At 40.5% G+C, this 13389-nt stretch overlaps 1 pseudogene; it reads left to right on the forward strand.

The window, feature by feature from the left end:
- LOC114304904 (receptor protein kinase TMK1 pseudogene) overlaps positions 1–10597 on the forward strand; it is a 28327-nt pseudogene extending 17730 nt beyond the window's left edge.
- The last annotated feature ends 2792 nt before the right edge of the window (positions 10598–13389 follow it).

Here is a 13389-nt window from a genome sequence, read left to right on the forward strand (position 1 = left end):
ACAGAGGCACCTGCCAAAAATGAACGAAAACCAAAGCAAAACGAATGCTCGGGGGCCAAAACACGCAGTTCGGGGTCTCGAAAATGGGCTGCCAAGCACCGAAAGTGGCGTTCGGCCACGAAGTGGGTTTCTCAGACCCCAGTGTCCCTCAAAAGGGAGTAAAAAGGAAGTATGCCAAAAATCAGAACAAACGGAGATGGTTAGGCGGTCCCGAACCGAGGCACACGGCCAACGGTCCCGAAAAACCGGAAACCGGACTCCGAAATGGGCAAAATGGCCTGTGGCCACAAAATGTAGCCCACGGCCATTGAGAGATGGTCTACAGGACCTCTCCCTCCCCTCAGGAAAAGAAACAGAGAAAACCGAGTCTGGTTCGCAAACCGAGACAAGGCACAAAAGAGGGTTCGAAAATCCGGAGGCAGGGCTCACGACCGCGACTCTGAGACTTCTGAACGAGCGCGATATGCAACGTCACCGAGCGCTCAATCGGTGATGTCTGAGTCCTAAGGTCGGTCAAAAATGGGGTGTCTACAGTGGTTTAATTTATTTGAACTGTCATATCTGTAAACAACAGGGGAACATCAAACTATCAACAGACAAACCAATGAAACATGAAAGAAAGAAATTTCAACTAGCAAAGGATGAGTGTGAACATAATGCAATTCAACTTAATATTTTGTTTTCAATTTCGTGAATGCCTATCATATCCCATTGGCTGATCATGTGGGATTGGATTTACTTCACTTCACAATTAGGTTGTCTCTTTTTCTGTGTATCTAATTTTTTCAAGTTAAAAATTTGGAAACCAACTTCACAAACTTGGTGAGAATGAATGAGATAGTGATGATGACTTTATAGATGATGCATTGTATTCTGATTTCTGAATGATGGATTATCTCTCAAGCTTTGGATCTGGAAGTATGTTTGCATCTAATTAGACAGTTTCGCTCATTTTCATGGTTGGTGTTATTAAAGTATTCATTTCAACATGATTTTGGTTGGTGTTATTAAAGTATTCATTTCAACATGATTTCCAGCTATTATTAGCCACAGCATAAGCATGAATGGTAATCATTGTCTTTATGTGTATGTCAGTCTACAAGGTTTTCGGTTTTAACCACTTTGAGGATCCTTTTGTTTGAGAATAAATTTTTTTTTAGAAGTTTTGGTTTTTGGTTGCACAAAAAAAAAAAAAAAAAGAATGGTAAAATATATTTTCGCAAGTAGAAGGAAATTGACTTGCGAATCTGATTTCCATAAGTTAGTGTACGTTCCGTGCTCTCACCGCTTACAGGAAAATACAACATACTCGCCCCTAAAACAAGACCTGACCTGTGTATATAGACTCTAGCGTATGGAAAACTTCTATAAGGTGCTGACCAATTCTCCATCATTTGGACAAAACCTTGCAATATATTTTGTTTTCACCTTGCCTGAAATTTGTTTGGAAGTTCGCTGCAAAACATCAGAAAATGAGATAATGAAATTGTTTTCCAAGTAAAAAGTTGTACATGAAACATGGTATTCCATGCAAAATATTTTACATTGAAACAAACAGAGCCTTCACATTGACCCCTTCTTTGACATGCTGATCTTGGGTTTATTTGAAACCCAGTACGCACATGGTGTATGATGTATGTTTACCAAGTTGAATGAATCCATTTATTTTTCTTTACTTGAAATGTATCTGTTGTAGTCTGTACATTTTCAATAAATCTTCATATTGTTGGAGTAAGATCATTGTGTGGTTTGTTTCATTATTGTATCACATACAATTGATGACTATGTCTCGTTGAATTGAAAGTGCCCATATAATGATTTATAATTACTATAAAACTCCCCAGGGGTGGGTGTTCGGGTTTACACATCATTTTCTCTGTTTTTGGTTTTCAACATTCATCTTACTGATTACTAAAATGTTAATGTTTGACTAATGTACAGAGACAGGACGAGTGACAACTAAGAGTGGTGTGTACAGCTTCGGAGTGATTCTAATGGAGCTGATTACAGGAAGAAAGGCACTAGATCAGACCCAGAAGGAGGAGAGTGTTCATCTCGTCACATGGTTCCGCAGAATGCATAACAAGAAGGACACATTCCGGAAGGCTATTGACCCAACAATTGATCTTGATGAAGAAACGGTTGCCAGTGTCAGCACTGTTGCTGAGCTGGCTGGACACTGCTGCGCAAGGGCTTCATCTCAGAGACCCGACATGGGTCACGCCGTCAACGTACTCTCATCTCTCACCGAGATTTGGAAACCATCAGACCCTGATGCTGATGACATTTATGGAATCGACTTTGATATGACGTATAGCGATCCCGGTTTCCCTTTTTCTTTAACTGTAGTACCCGGACTTAGGTTCCGTGGAGTTGGTTATTGTATGTGCCTTGTTTACATCCGTTAATCCTTATATTGAGTCTTGGGTTGTGTTTGGAAGATTTGGAGCAGGTTGGTTGAGCTTAGGAACCAAGTCTAGTTGCCCAGATTTTGGCTTGTCCGCTCGAGCGGGGGTTTGGGCGCTCGAGCGGGGTTTACACCCATCCAGTATGTCCTGTGAAGTGTTGGCCGCTCGAGCGGGAGGTTGTGAGTGACTCTCGAGCGGGGAGTTGGGAGCTCGAGCAGGGACCTGTCTGCAAAAACTTCTGGGAGTGTGCATTCGCCGCTCGAGCGGGAGTTTGGCCGCTCGAGCGGGAGTCTGTGAGTGACGCTCGAGCGGGGATTTCCACGCTCGAGCGGGGCGACTTTCTGGATCATTTTTCATCTCCCTTTTGATTCTAAAACCCTAGAACCGGCTTCTCTCTCTCTCTACTCACCTTCTCTCTTAGGTTTGATCTATTTAGAGTGTGTTTCTACCCCGGATCCTTTATTAAAAAGGTAGAGTGAGTCGAGGGCTTCCATTTAATCTGAACGTTGGGTGGTTTGGAGCACTTTGGAATTTGGGTCTTCATCTCTGTCTTCTCCATTCGGGTATTTTCTTCGAGGTAGGGATTTCCTACTCCATCTTATAAGTTTTGTTCTAAGTTTTGGTATTTTGATATGTTGGGAGTACTTTGGTAATTTTAGGAAAACCCTAGTTGTATTAATAAATTAATTTGTATAATTAATTTAAGGAAATTGGGGCATTTGGTTAAATTCATGGAATTGAGGAATTCATTGATTAAATGGTGTAGTTGGATAATTTAAATCACTCACCTATTGAATTGTTGACATATTTATTTCCAGTCTAGAAATAACTGTTTTGGGCTATCGGTGGAGGATAGTCGTGTTTGTTGTAGACATTGCATGTGGATTAGGGAAAATTGAAACTAATCAATTTGTTTAAGTCATAAATTCAGACTATTGAATTAATACAGAAAATACATGTATTGATTGAGCATTGCATATGCATATTGTTTGGGAGGAGATAGGGGATGTACTCCACGGTTTAGGGGAAGATAGGGGATGGACCTCTAAACCGGATTTTGTTTGGGAGGAGATAGGGGATGGACTCCATTAGCATCACTATTATGTGTGCTTATTATATTGAAGTGTTTTTACATTTTATTGATACAGCACTACAATGTGTATCAAACGGGAAGTATGAAGTGTTTTGATATGAGCCTGAGTCTCATCTGTGTTGTTGGCATTGGAAGTAATGTGATATTGAAAGTAATGTGAATATGATATATAGTTCATTGTTGTAAGTTTGGCCAGGTTCTGAGCCATATTGATAATAATGGGAATTAAAACATGTCATAGACATTAGTGTCATGAGACGGTATTAAGTTATAATTGATTATCTTGGTTAACCATCTATTGAATGCTATGGCTTTATTCAATACTTATATTTGGTTTAGTATTTTTCTACTGGGCTGTGGCTCACCCTTTATGGGAACATCATTTTGAGGTTCAGGTGATAAGTTACCTCCAAGGACTTAGCTTGGAAGGATTTGGCTTTTGGATTTCGAAGACTATCTTTAGTTAATTGTTTTATTTGTTAGTACATGTAAACATTCAAGCCAAGGGCTTCACTTGTATTTGGGTTAGAACTCATATTTTTTGTGTCCAAGTGTTGACTTGGAAAGATGTTAGCCCGTAGGGCATTTAAATTGATGTTACATGTAATGCTTTTATTTTAGTAATACTCTGATGAATGAATTAATAAATTGTTTTCTTTAAATATTTCATGTCAATGATATATGTACATAATGGGTTTATTTTGAGGGCGTGACAACTTGGTATCAGAGCGTACCGGGTTTTAATACTTTTGGTACGTGGGAAGTGATTAGTATCACAATGGGTTCGTCTCGTTTGATAGAGACTTAGTGTAATGGTATATGCTTACATGATAACATGTTTATGTGACTATGTGGGTATGGAATGTAGTTCCTAGGATGTTGATTGGACCCTTGAGTTTCTAGTAGTCTTGTTGGAAAGGCACTTGATCAATGTTGCTTCCAACCGGAACTATAGTAACGCTTCGGGACTATCATCATCCAGGAATGAAATTCGTAGGTGCTTATGTGATTATGTGCTTACGTGGAATGAATTATTGTTGTCCAATGCATTAGGACGCGAGTGTTTAGCTTCGGCACATTTATTAATGTGCTAACGTCTGTGTTTCCTTTATTAGGATGTCAGGACGAGGACAAGGACGCGGTAGGCGTGGTAGGCCGGGTAGGCAGGAGGTGCCTGTGCCAGAGGAGATTCCGGCAGTTCAGGAGGGAATTGGCCAGGCCAATGTGGCCGAGCCAGTAGGCCAACAGGCTATGGGCGCTCTAGCCCAAGAGATAGCAGGGGCATTCAGGGAGTCAGTAGGCATTCTCAGAGCTGAAAATCAAGCTCGGGTTGTTGTTGCGGATGTAGGACCTTCCTTTCTGAAGAGGGAGTTCTTCCGATCTAACCCGGATGAATTTGTGGGTGATCCTAAAGAGCCACTTAAGGCAGATGAATGGCTCGAACAGACAACGAAGACGTTTGAGATGCTTGGCATCGAAGACGAGGGGTTGAAAGTGACCTTGGCATCTTTCCAGCTGAAGGGAGATGCGGGTCAATGGTGGAAGTTCACTAAGGGTCGTATAGGAGGTACATGGGAGGCTTTTGTGAATGCTTTCCAGGAGAGGTTCTTATCTCCAGCAGTTAGGGAGAAGCTGAGAGACCAGTTTTGCCAGCTTAAGCAGTCGAGTTCTTCAGTGGCCGAGTTTGAGGCTGCATTTACTAGCTTGTCCAGGTTTGCACCTGAGTTGGTGGCGTCTGAAGAACGCCGTTGTATCGAGTTTGAGAAGAAGTTGAGGCGTGGCCTCAAGCTGCGAGTTGGGGGAACTATGATTCGGGATTATGGGCGTATGGTTGATGCTGCAGCCCACATGGAAATCATGATGTAGGAGGAGGAGGAGGAGGAAGGATAGAAGGGCTCCAAGAGGAGTCAGGATGGTCAGAGTGATGGTAGGAGACAGAAGGGTTTTAATCCTCAGCAGTCTCAGGGTAGCTTTTCTAGATCGACTTTTCCTGTGCCGAGTGCTAGTTCGGGGAAAGGCAGTCAGGGAGACATTACCTGTTTCAAGTGTGGCCAGCTGGGCCACAAGTCTCCAGTTTGTTCTCAGAGGGGAGGAGTGCAGAGAGCAGCACCATCTTTGGCTCGATCTCAGAGCCAGAGTTAGGGTAGAGGCCAGCCACTCTCGTGTTATCAGTGTGGTCAGCCAGGGCATATGAAGAGGTATTGCCCGCAGTTGGGTGGCACACCTGGTGCATCTGGTTTGAGGCAGATTCAGGGTCAGCAGCCAGCTCAGTCAGTTCAGGCCTCAAGGGCCAATCAGGGGGCTTCATCGTCCCAGTCGGTGCAGCAATCTTATGCTCCTAGAGGTGAACAGGTTGATCACAGGACGTCGGGGCATGTGTACGCTGTTACCGCTCAGGATCTTGTGCCGGCACCATCAGTTATGAGAGGTACCTTCTTGTTTTGTAACTCGGTTGCTAGTGTTTTGATTGATACGGGTGCATCTCATTCCTTTGTGTCTGCTGCATTTGCATCTGTTTTGGAGTTGGAGTTAGCGCAGTTAGCATCCCCTATTTGTGTAGTGTCACCTCTTGGGGGTGAATTAATCTTGAAACAAGGTGTCAGGGGTTGTGATATAGAGGTCGCCGATCATAGACTTCCGTTTCCTTTTGTAGTTATGCCCATGAAGGGCTTTGATGTTATTTTGGGTATGGACTGGTTATCGTCATACCGGGCAGTAATTGATTGCTACCGCCAGAGGGTCACTTGTTGTACCGTGAGCGGGGAGTGTTTTCATTTTCTGGGGGACCAGGTTGGTAGTGTTTTGCCACCAGGGTATGATCTACGAGGGCGGAGTGAGCTTAGTGGTCTACTTGCTAGCTTTGAAAGTGGTGAGTGTAATGAGACCCAGACTGTGTTGCCAAGAGTGGTTTGTGAGTACTCGGACGTCTTTCCCGAGGACCTTGTTGGTTTGCCACCTCACAGAGAGATTGAGTTCTCTATTGACTTAGTACCCGGCACGGCGCCGATTTCTATGGCACCTTATCGTTTTGCCCCAGTTGAGTTAGTTGAGTTGAAGATCCAACTTCAGGAGTTGCTAGATAAGGGCTATATACGTCCTAGTGTTTCGCCATGGGGAGCACCGGCCCTTTTTGTTAAAAAGAAAGGTGGTGCTTTGAGACTTTGTATAGATTACCAGAAATTGAATCGGGCTACGGTTAAGAATAAGTACCCTATGCCTCGTATAGATGATCTGTTCGATCAGTTGAAGGGTTCCCGTTGTTTCTCGAAGATAGACTTGAGATCGGGTTATCATCAGTTGAGAGTCAGGGAGGAGGATATTCCGAAGACGGCATTCCGTACGCGGTATGGCCACTATGAGTTTTTGGTGATGCCATTTGGGCTCACCAATGCACCGGCAGTATTTATGGATTTGATGAACCGGATATTCCGGGAATTTTTAGATTGTTTTGTAGTCGTCTTCGTAGACGACATCCTTATCTATTCACCTTCTGAGGAGAAGCACAAGGAACACTTGAGAGTGGTGCTTGAGTTACTTAGAGCCCATAAGCTTTATGCTAAGTTTGGGAAGTGTGAGTTCTGGCTAGAAGAGGTCAAGTTCTTAGGCCATGTAGTTTCTGGGGAAGGAGTGTCTGTTGATACATCCAAGACTGAGGCAGTGCAAGATTGGGCACAGCCTAAGAGTGTGTTTGAGATCCGCAGTTTTCTGGGGTTAGCTGGGTATTATCGCCGGTTTGTGAAGGATTTCTCCAGGTTAGCTTCACCTTTGACTAGATTGACTCGGAAGGGAGTCAAGTTTGTATGGTGTGAGACTTGTGAAAAGTCGTTCCAAGAGTTGAAAGTTAGACTGACCACCGCTCCAGTCTTGATTATTCCGGAGAGAGGGTTGGGTTATGCAGTCTATTGTGACGCCTCACGAGAGGGTCTGGGTTGTGTGTTGATGCAAGAAGGGAAAGTAGTTGCTTATGGCTCACGTCAGTTGAAAATTCACGAGAAGAATTACCCTACGCATGATTTAGAGTTAGCAGCTATGATATTTGCCTTGAAGATTTGGAGGCATTATCTTTATGGTGAGAGGTTCGAGGTATTCTCGGATCATAAGAGTCTGAAATATCTGTTTACACAGAAAGACTTGAACTTGAGGCAGAGGAGGTGGATGGAGTTTATTGAGGATTATGACTTCGAGTTCCATTATCATCCGGGGAAGGCCAATGTGGTGGCCGATGCCCTTAGCAGGAAATCTGTTGGTGACATAGCTAGTATAGCCATCCGGGAATGGGAGATGTTGGGTGCACTTGGGGAGTTTGATTTACTTCTGGGCGAATCCGTAGAGGCTGCGGCCTTGTTTTCTGTTGTTGCACAGCCTACACTTGTGACTCGAGTATTAGAGGCTCAGAGGGGTGACCTTGAGGTAGAATCCCGCCGTGAGAAGATTTCCGGTGGGAAGGTTGAGAAGGATTTGATGGTGTATTCCGACCTGAGTGTGAGATACCGGGACCGTCTGTTTGTGCCGGAGTCTTGTCAAGTGGAGGTACTCCGAGAGTTTCATCATTCACGCCTTGCGGTGCATCCGGGAGGTACTAAGATGTATCGGGATTTGGGTCGCCAGTTTTGGTGGCGGGGTATGAAGAGAGATGTGGCAGCTTTCATGTCTAAGTGCCTTACTTGTCAGCAAGTGAAGGCCAAGCATCAGAGGCTAGCAGGTTTGTGACAACCCTTGCCTATTGCCGAGTGGAAGTGGGAGCATGTCACTATGGACTTCGTTGTAGGCCTTCCGAGGACTCAGCGGGGTAGTGACGCCATTTGGGTGGTTGTAGACCGGTTGACTAAGTCGGCGCACTTCATTCCTATGCGTGTGAGAGATTCAGTAGATCATCTTGCCGACTTGTATATTCGGGACATAGTGAGGTTGCACGGAATTTCGGTGACGATCGTCTCCGATAGGGACCCTCGTTTCACTGCCAGATTGTGGCAGAGCTTGCAGAGTGCCTTAGGCACTAAGTTGACCTTTAGCACAGCTTATCATCCTCAGACTGATGGGCAGTCCGAGCGTACTATTCAGATCCTTGAGGATATGCTTCGGGGCTGTGTTCTTGACTTTAGCGGGTCGTGGGAGAGGCACTTGCCATTAGTGGAGTTTGCCTACAACAACAGTTTCCAGTCTAGTATCGGTATCGCACCATTTGAGGCCTTGTATGGCCAACCGTGTAGATCGCCTGTCTGTGGGGCTGAGGTGGGTGATGCACCTCTGTTGGGTCCGGAGTTAGTGAGGGAAACGACGGAGAAAGTTGAGCTTATCCGTAGGAGGCTTGTTACAGCCCAGAGTCGTCAGAAATCTTATGCCGACCATAGGAGGAGACCTTTGGTGTTTGAGGTGGGGGATCATGTCTTTCTGAAGATATCACCAAGGCGGGGATTGATGAGGTTGGGAAGAGCGGGAAGTTGTCCCCTCAGTTCATTGGTCCTTTTGAGATCCTTGAGAGGATTGGCGAGGCTGCTTATCGTTTAGCTTTACCACCGCAGTTGTCCGGAGTACATGACGTGTTTCATGTGAGTATGCTTCGGAAGTATGAGCCGGATCCATCACATGTGTTGGATTGGACCGATTTAGTAGTTGACGAGGATGTCTCGTATGAGGAGAGACCGGTTAGGGTCTTGGATGAGCGGGACCAAGTTTTGCGAGGCAAAACCATCCCTTTGGTAAAAGTTCTGTGGAAGCATCACGGAGTGGAGGAAGCCACTTGGGAACGTGAGTTGGAAGTCCGTGAGAAATATCCGAATTTGTTTATAGATGCTTGAGCATATGTTATATATTTGTAATATTGAACCTTATGTGTATTGAATATAACTTAGGTTGTGAAACATGGTTTATGTTTTGGTTGAGGGAAGTATTTTGAAACTTGCCTTATAGTAGAAGTTTAATGGAATATTGTGTATGTAGAAAATATTGTTGAATTGAAAGGAAATGCATATTGATAATACAAATTGAAATATATGTTGTTTTATATATTGCGAGATGCCTCTTGATAAGAGATGAAAGGATCGGTATGGGGTCAAATTGTTCATTGTTGTGATGTTATGTTGTTGGAATGTGGAAAAAAAAACAAAAACCTGTTTTCAAAAACTTATGCTTAATTTCGGGGACGAAATTCTTTAAGGGGGGAAGGTTATAGCGATCCCGGTTTCCCTTTTTCTTTAACTGTAGTACCCGGACTTAGGGGAAGATAGGGGATGGACCTCTAAACCGGATTTTGTTTGGGAGGAGATAGGGGATGGACTCCATTAGCATCACTATTATGTGTGCTTATTATATTGAAGTGTTTTTACATGTTATTGATACAGCACTACAATGTGTATCAAACGGGAAGTATGAAGTGTTTTGATATGAGCCTGAGTCTCATCTGTGTTGTTGGCATTGGAAGTAATGTGATATTGAAAGTAATGTGAATATGATATATAGTTCATTGTTGTAAGTTTGGCCAGGTTCTGAGCCATATTGATAATAATGGGAATTAAAACATGTCATAGACATTAGTGTCATGAGACGGTATTAAGTTATAATTGATTATCTTGGTTAACCATCTATTGAATGCTATGGCTTTATTCAATACTTATATTTGGTTTAGTATTTTTCTACTGGGCTGTGGCTCACCTTTTATGGGAACATCATTTTGAGGTTCAGGTGATAAGTTACCTCCAAGGACTTAGCTTGGAAGGATTTGGCTTTTGGATTTCGAAGACTATCTTTAGTTAATTGTTTTATTTGTTAGTACATGTAAACATTCAAGCCAAGGGCTTCACTTGTATTTGGGTTAGAACTCATATTTTTTGTGTCCAAGTGTTGACTTGGAAAGATGTTAGCCCGTAGGGCATTTAAATTGATGTTACATGTAATGCTTTTATTTTAGTAATACTCTGATGAATGAATTAATAAATTGTTTTCTTTAAATATTTCATGTCAATGATATATGTATATAATGGGTTTATTTTGAGGGCGTGACATGATGCTGCCACAAGCAGTCAAGAAGTGGCAGGCTCTGGCTACGTCCTCATCAGCTTTACTTGGCAACGGTGACAATAGCCAATCGGTCATTTAAGGGTTCATTTGCATCTGCAGATGGGAGGTTAGAGGCTAACTGAAAAAAAACAAGACTGCAGTGTGAGTAGAGTTATTATTGATGGATGGTTCTTGTTGAGATATGTTTGTTCATTCTCCAGTGGGTTGTTGATTTAATCTTTGAACAACTTTTTTTACTTTTCTTTTGTTATATGTTCTTAAAAGTCTTGGAAATGCATATAAATAAATTATTATGAGGTCTCTTAATGTTCATTCTGTTGGGCTTTGATGGAAAATCACCCTCACCCAATATTCACAAAGATAGTTAACTATAATCTACCATGTCCTCTTCTCTAGGTGGACTATGAAGTGATACATCCACGTTGGCTATGAAGTGAATTCTTATTATAATTATTTGTCATATGATTATATAATGTGTTATCATCATTGTTGTGCCATGTGTTGTTTCCCATTGTCTTATAATGCTGGACGCACAATTTTTTTTTTTTTGTTACATTTAGTTTATTATATTTTACATGGTACATTAGTTAGATGTTAGTTGATTTTATGTGATTTTTATTATATTCATAATGGTTGTGTTGTGGATCTATAGCATGAAATAATAAATTAGAGGAGAAATTATAAAAATAATCTTAATGTTTAATCTTTATAACATATTAAATTCTAAATTTTTTATTTATTCAATCGAAATCTTCTGTTTGTTTCCAGTTATTATCATTATTAAGACATTCTTATTGCACAGCTCAACTATCTTAACATATGTATTATATTACACATCTCTCCTTATCTCTCTATATATATTATGTTTGTGGATTAAATGTTATTTTTTATGAAATGGTTCAGTATATATGCATATAATATATGTATGTGGGTGACAAGTGGCGAATCAAGAATGGTTGTTGGATATGTTGCCAGCCAAATGGGTTTAGTTGGTCTTTTTGAATGAATGATCTTTTAAAGCTTCAACAATAATGACTACGTGGTTACCAATCCTACTTGTCTCGTATTCGTTCCCTCCATTTCATTGTATATGAAAGAAAAATGTTATAGATTTTAAACGTTTTATTAAATTTTTTATCAAATGTCTTATATGGGCGTAGGATTTACATCATGTGGGTTCATATTCATGTGAAATATTTGTTAGAAATTTTAATAGAACTTTTAGAATCTCTAGCATTACTCTATATTAAACTCAGATTGAATTTGAGAAATCTATAATAGATATGATTTTAATAATTTGTGTTGGGAGATAAGTGTAATAAAATGAAAATTATATAATTATTAAATTGACTTAAATGTTTTTATAGATGGTATACACAAAAAAATTCAAGCACTTCTCTCAAGCATGGCTTGCGATTTTGGTGCTTGATTATTTGTAGTCCAAATTTGCCGACTTGTCCGTCAATTTGGTAGATAAAAGATAATGCCTACCCAAGTTTTCTGTTTTTATTTATTTATTTATTTATTTATTTATTTATTTATTTTATTTTAAATTTTATTTAAATTAAAAAAATAAACAAACAAACGAATAAAAAACTGCCCCACTGTACGCTGTTTTGTATCTTATGTAATGGATATTGATATATCTTGTATTGTATCCATGTTACATAAGATATCACATTTTCTCATATAAGTAGGCACTAGTTTTTAGTACTGAAAAAGCCATCAAACTAAATTCATAAAAACCTAGTGATTGACGAACCAAATTTGTTATAAAAAAAAAGAAAGAAAAAAAAAGTTAAACCAAACTAAATTAATATGAATCAAGTAATTGACAAAACAAAATTTCCAAAACATAATAAAATTGCACAATTGAAGATCTAAATAATGGAACACCTTTGAAATGCGTCATATTCACAACAAAGTAGTGAGTATTGATCTTTCCACTGTTTCTGATCAAACATGAGTCTTTAAAGAGTGAATCTGACAACATTGAGAAGTCTATAAAATTATGATTTGCTACTGACCATCATAGTTCTTGAAAACCAAATCAACGCAACATGCTGGTCTCTCCTTTTATTTATTTTTTATGAAGTAAAAAAAGTATATAATGGTAGTTATCTTCTTGTTCGCTAGCCAATTTCATTTCATCTTGGGTCTCTCGAGCAAGGATCCTCTGTCGTCCTTTCCTGCGGCCGTCCCTGTCGCCCTCACCAAAACGACGTGGTTTGGTTAGTGTTTTTTTTTTTATTTAAAAAAACCCAAAATTTGAGTTTCATCTTCCTCTTCCTCTGATATGTTCTGTTTAGCCCTAACATATCAACAGGTACACACACACACACACACACACACACACACACACACACACACACAGAGAGAGAGAGAGAGAGAGTATAGACATCCATCCTGCAAAATGAAGAGATCAAAACACAAGTGAATTAGTCATAGATAGATTTATGCTATGTTTGGATTAATTAATTTTTTCATTTCCTTCTCTGTTTCATGCACAAACCCCTCTACAAAAAAATTATTTAAACATTATTAGGAGATTTGGAACAACTTTTAAGTAAAAAATTAATATATTGAGTTCTTGTATGGTTCCCTTTTTGCTGGTGTACTGCTACTGAATTTAAAGAGTGGGATTGAGAGCAAATGTAAGCTCAATGATAGTATCATCTGTAAACCCAGTTAAAACAAAAATTAATTTCATATATATCTATATAATAAGGGAGGAAGGTTTTTGAAAATATGTTAAAATATATAAGAGATACATTTCATTTGAATGGTATTGATGATTCCTAATCAATATCTAATAGTTAGCATGTAGTCCATATTCTCCTCTTCTTCCCAATATGTTCTCTTCGCTATTGG

The sequence above is a fragment of the Camellia sinensis genome, chromosome 5 (genome assembly GCF_055761805.1).
Source record: "Camellia sinensis isolate YWXY chromosome 5, ASM5576180v1, whole genome shotgun sequence".
NCBI classification, from domain to species: Eukaryota; Viridiplantae; Streptophyta; class Magnoliopsida; order Ericales; family Theaceae; genus Camellia; species Camellia sinensis.